Below are 6,359 nucleotides of genomic sequence, written 5' to 3'. Positions count from 1 at the left end.
AGTAAGAACAACAATAAACACACACACACACACATACACACACACATATTTTGTTGTTGTTTGTTTTCCAAGAGGACCAATGACATCAGGAAGGGAATGTCTTCACTTGCAAATGAATTGGATTTAAGTGAGGCAGAGCTATGCAAAGTCATTAGCCTCATTCTCTCCTCCAGAGTCATTGGGAGTCCAGTAGCAAGACAAGAAAGACAACTGGCACCCTGGATGCAGTGGGAGACATTGGCCTTTTTAAGCTAAGGCCTTTCCCAGGTCTCAGTTTGTCTGAGGCAACACCCATTCAGTAGTTTAGGGCTAGGTGAGAATTGAGACAATAGATAGCTTAATTTGCCTCCCCCCCCAGCAAAAAAAAAATCAGTCTGGGAGAGGAAGACCCTCAGAGTTTCTAGCCAGAGCAGAAAACAACTATTTGCACTATTTGAGCCATCAAAACCAAAACAACGAATAAGTGAGGCTTGGGCTGGGATCTAGGATTAGCCAATCAGTTTAATTAACTGTGGGAAAATCCAAGGTTTTTCCTTTTTGGGGTCTAGATCCCATCCTCATCAGTCAGAAGCAAAACACTGGTGAGGAGGGACAGGGTGAAAGGAGAGAGAGAAAAGTATAAACATGGGGGAAATAGAATGGAAGGAAATACACAGTAATCATAAATGTGAATGTGAGTGAGATGAACTCTCCCATAAAATGGAAGTGGATAGCAGAGTGGATTAAAACCAGAATCCTACAATATGTTGTTTACAAGAAACACATCTGAAGCAGAGAGACACACACAGAAAATAGGTAAAAGGCTGGAGAAGAATTTTTAATGCTTCAGCTAAAGTAAAAAAAAAAGCAGGGGTGGCAATCATGATCTCAGACAAAGGAAAAGCAAAAATAGCTCTAATTAGAAGAGACAAGGAAGGAAACTATATCTTGCTAAAAGATACCATAGACAATGAAGTGATATCAATAGCAAACATATATATGTACCAAATGGTATAGCATCCAAATTTCTAAAGGAGAAGTTAAATGAATTACAGGAGGAAATAGACAGTAAAACTGTATTAGTTGGGGACCTCAACTTTCCTCTCCCAGAACTAGATAAATCTAACCTCAAAATACACAAGAAAGAAGTTGAGAAAGATGAATAGAACTTTAGGAGGTTAGATATGATTGACCTTTGGAGAAATTTTAATGGTGATAGAAAGGAATATACCTTTTCTCAGTGGTATGTGGCACCTACACAAAAATTGGCCATATATTAGGGCACAAAAAAACTCCTCACGATCAAATACAGAAAGGCAGAAATATTAAATGCATCCTTTTCAGATCATGATGCAATAAAAATTACATTTAATAAAAGACCATGGAAAGATAGATTAAAAATTAATTGGAAACTAAATAATCTAATCCTAATGGATGAATGGGTCAAAGAACAAATCATAGAAACAATCAATAATTTCATTAAAGAGAATGACAATAATGAAACAACATAACAAAATTTATGGGATGCAGCCAAAGCAGTACTTAGGAGAAATTTTATATCTCTAAATGCTTATGGCAATAAAATAGAGAAAGAGCAGATTAATGAATTAGGCATGCAATTTTAAAAAGCTTGAAAAAGTACAAAGTAAAACCCCCCAATTAAACACCAAATTAGAAATCCTGAATATCAAAGAAGATATTAATAAAATTGAAAGTAAGAAAACCATTGATTTTGTGGGGAAAAAAAAAGAAAAAAGAAACAGTAAAATAGATAAACCTTTGGTTAATTTGTTAAGAAAAAAAAAAGAAGAAAGAAGAAAGAAGAAAACCAAATTACCAGTATCAAAAAAATGAAAAAATAAATTAAAAATTTTTTTTAATTTAAAAAAAGAAGAGTGAATTCACCACCAAGTGAAGAAGAAATTAAAGCAATAAGTAGGAGCTGTTTTGCCCAATACTATGCCAATAAATCTGACAATTTAAGTGAAAGGGATGAATATTCACAAAAATATAAATTTCCCAGATTAACATAAGAGGAAAGTGAATACTTAACCCCATTTTAGAAAAAGAAATTGAACAAGCCATCAATGAACTCCCTAAGAAAAAATCCACGGGGCCAGATAGATGCACAAGTGAACTCTACCAGACAGTTAAAGAACATTTAATTCTAATACTATATAAACTATTTTGGAAAATAGGCAAAGAAGTAGTCCAACCAAATTCCTTTTATGACACAAATATGGTGCTGATACCTAAGCCAGAAAGAGCCAAAACAGAGAAAGAAAACTATAGACCAATTTCCCTAATGAATACCAATACAAAAATTTTAAATAAAATGCTAGCCAGGAGATTACAGGTGTGTGTGTGTGTGTGTGTGTGTGTGTGTATCAAAAAAGTATTTGTCTAAGGTACATGGAAGGACAACTGAAAACAGAAGGATATATTGTTCAGTCCATATTTTACTTCTGATTCCTCTGCCAAAGAGACCCTTTGCACTGGAAATAATAGAACAAAAATGACTAGCAAAAAATTGATACCCAAAACAAACAAGGAGACAGTAAAAAGGCACCTACATGCTCTTGATGAATTTAAGTTACCTGATCCAGATTAACTAGGTGCTTAGGTACTAAATGAATTGGCAGCTATGATGGCTGAATTATGGTTAGTGATATATGAAAGATCATGGAAGACAGGTGAGTCATCATAAGGACAAGAACAGCAAAAATGGGAAATAATAATAGTGTCTACCTCCGAGGGTTTTGGGGAATATCAAATGAGATGATAGTAAAACAATGATAAACAAATGTTTCATACAATAAGTGCCCTCCACAGTTACCCAGGGATTAGGTTGCTTTCAAAGACACTGTCTTTTCCTTTTAGGGGTCCAAGTCCCATCACCCCATCATTCCCCTGCACCGTTACATTTTGGAGTTCCCAGCAACCCCAAACCATGTCATCTACATCCCATGTGAATGCATGGGATGTAACCATTTTCTCAAGGGTGAGGAAATATTCTTGAGGAGCCCCTCAGTGGAAGTTCCAAAGGGAGAGAGAATTACAGCATAGTTCACGGTTAAGAGTAGAAACTTTTTAGAATCATGCAGTATACCTTCCTGTTCTTAGCTAATTAAATGAGGGCACAATTGGCACATTTGTCCATATCCCATATCCCTAATTCCAGAAATGTTTCTGGGATCCTGGAGAAATTTTAGCATTATCATTTTTAAGTGTTCTCTCCAATGACTTGTACCGAAGAATCTCAATGAAATCCTTTGGCAAAATTGGTTAATCTCTTAAATTAAAAAAAAACACCACATCTCAGTTTCCAGGTATCAGCCTTGGTTTGCATTCTTTCTGGGTTGGGATCTTTTATACCTCTCCTCAATGGCTGGCTATGTTCATGTACAACAAGATTGAGAATTGGTAGTTTACTGTGAGGTCATTTCCAAAAAACCATTCAAACTTAACTGCTTACAGAAAAATAGATCTTAAAGCTGAGAGGAGTCTTTTTTCCTGGGGGCCTTCCCTGAGGCAATTGAGTGACATGGTCATTGTGTTGTCCTTTGTTTTTGAAGAGGACCAAAATGACAACTCTATGACAGAGTCAAGTGTTAGTGTGTCAGACTGTGGCTGATCAGACCAATATGAGCTCAGAACATTCTACCACAGGTCAGGCACAAATAGTCTGTGTGAACCCTTGGGGTGGATTTTTATATCTTGTGTTTCTCTTGAGCTACCTCAATTCTGCTTAGCTTATAGAGCACAGCACCTTTTTGGATGTGGGCATGTCATGCTGAGCGGTCCTTTGCCAGGGTCTCCCATGTCACACTGATGAGGATGGGAGCTAGACTCCAAAAAGGAAAAACTCTGGACCTTCCTACATGGCCAAATATCTGGCTTTTACCTGAGGCTATAATCCCATCAACTGGCCTTTTATTGTGGCTACACCCAATCTCCCAATTCTGTTACCTCCCTATGGCCCCTGGCCATTTTCCACCCTTAATCCTAGCTAGGCTCCATTCTCCCTTGGCCACAAGGTTAGGTCCCAGGTGTTCTGTTCATCCCAGTTTACTGGCCACTCCCATTCAGATCTTTCTTAGACCCCTCCTCCAGTTGCCCCAGGCCACTCCTGGGTCCCTCCCACAGTCTTTCTGTATATAAGGTCCACCTTGTCTCCATTAAGATGCTTAGATTCTTAAAAATCTAGCCATGGGTTTAGATTCTTTTAATCTAGCCATTAGCTCACTAACATAAAGACTCCTTAAGAGTCTGCCCAATTTGAGGGATGTCCTAATAAACCTTGCCTTGGCTGAAAGAAGGCTTAGGTTGAATTCTTGAAGGCAGGACCCCCGTGTTGTGATTTTGGGGTCCCAGAACGCCTAAACCTCAACAACACAATCAATTCCAAAGTTCTTTTTGTTTGTGTTTTTTTTATGAGTATCATAAAGAAAACCCCAGACTCAGTTCCAAAGACTGGTGTCTCAAAGACAAAAGAGGTTGAAGTGCACCCTTTCAGTTCTCAAGAGAAGCGGGCACACCTCCTTTGAAGGGGAGAGTTGCACTGAGTGAAGAAGCCAGAGAAAGCTTTAGAGTTAGTAATTGCCTAACTCTCCCTCCTGGATCAGGATTGGTCCTAATCCTTCTGGGTTACAATCTTCCTTATATGCCCCACCCTTAACACACATTGTGTGCCTAGAATTGTGTTGTCACTCCCCCCCCCACAAGTTAGCTTGTCTGTGCTGATTCTTATCTACTTAAGGGGAAACTTAACTCCTCCATTTCTCACAATGAGGCAATTGAGGTTAAGTGACTTGCCCAGGGTCATACAGCTAGTGAGTCTTGTATGTCTGAGGTCAAATTTGAACTTAGGCCCTCCTGACTCCAGGGCCTGTGCTCTATCCACTGCAACACTTAGTTGCCCCTAATTCCAAAGTTTGCACCCTGGAGTCAGGAGGACTTGAGTTCAAATTTGACCTTAGACACTAGCTGTGTGACCCTTGGCAAGTCACTTAATTCTGATTGCCTCAGAAAACAAAAGAAAAAGCATAGTTTGACAAAATTTATCTTCAATAATAATAAAATTTATATAGTGCCTTAAGGTCTGCAAAGTGCTTTATCAATATTATTTCATTTTTTCCTATGCTGTTATGATTCCCATTTTACAGATAAGGAAAGGAAGACAAACATGTTAAGTGACTTGCCCAAGTTTACACAGCTAATAAGTAAGTGTTTGAAGCAAGTCTTTCCTAACTAAGCTCGGGGCTCTATTCACTATGCCACCTAGCTCTTTAGGTGGGTCAGAGGAAGATAAAGAGGATGGTTGCCTGCTTTGACTCTAGAACATATGAGGGGTAGTTGAAAGTACTGGGAGGGGCACTAGCCTTGGAGTCAGGAGGACCTGAGTTCAAATCCAGTCTCAGACCAGACACTTGTCACTTACTAGCTGTCTGACCCTGAGCAAGTCACTTAACCCTAATTGCCTCAAAAAAAAGAGAAAGAAAGAAAGAAAGAAAGAAAGAAAGAAAGAAAGAAAGAAAGAAAGAAAGAAAGAAAGAAAGAAAGAAAAGAAAGAAAGAAGAAAGAGAAAGAAAGAAAGAAGGAAAGAAAAAAAGAAAAGAAAGAAAGAAGAAGGAAAGAAAGAAGGAAAGAGGAAAGAACTGGGCATATTTAGCCTGGAGATGTAGAAGATTGGAGGTGGGAGTGAGGGAATATGACAGCTGTCTTCAAATACTTGAAGGACTGTGATTACACTAGTTTGGTCCCAGAGGTCAAAACCAGGAAAAATATATGTGTTGAGGTTTCAAGTTGAGAGAGCTGGTTCAGGTTTGAAAGAATTCACTTACATCTTGGTTACCATTGGGAGCTTTATTGATGAAAAAGCATGGGCTAGCCCTGGAAAGAGGACCAGCAACTTACAGAGACACAGGGCCTGTTTTTTCTTACAAGATAAGGGGGAATTTTCAGGACACAGGATGAGGAAGACGGATGACAGAATAGGGGACCCAGGATAAAGAAGACAGGGGAAATTTTATGACTCAAGATGAGGGAGACAAGGAATTTTTATGGTCCAGGATAGGGGGGAAGTTTTATAATATCTCAAGACAAGGGGAAGAGACTCCAGGATGCCTTCAAGCTCAAGAGGGGCCTCACAAGGTACTGGAAAAACAACCCTCAATTATTATTTTTTCTTTTTTTAGCTTTCAGGGCACTGTTTGTATTTGCATCATTTGGAAGTTATAAATAAGTAAATTTAGGTTTGCTATCAGTAAAAATGTCCGTTCTTAGGTCTTTTTACATTTCTTTGACAACAGTACGTCATTTGAGTCATCATCCATCGGTGGCTCTTGCCACATGCTACCTTCTTTTCTAATTATGCATTT

This window comes from Phascolarctos cinereus, unplaced genomic scaffold, assembly GCF_003287225.1.
Source record: "Phascolarctos cinereus isolate Bilbo 61053 unplaced genomic scaffold, phaCin_HiC Scaffold_2;HRSCAF=192, whole genome shotgun sequence".
Taxonomy (NCBI): Eukaryota; Metazoa; Chordata; class Mammalia; order Diprotodontia; family Phascolarctidae; genus Phascolarctos; species Phascolarctos cinereus.
This window is presented reverse-complemented; position numbering follows the sequence as displayed.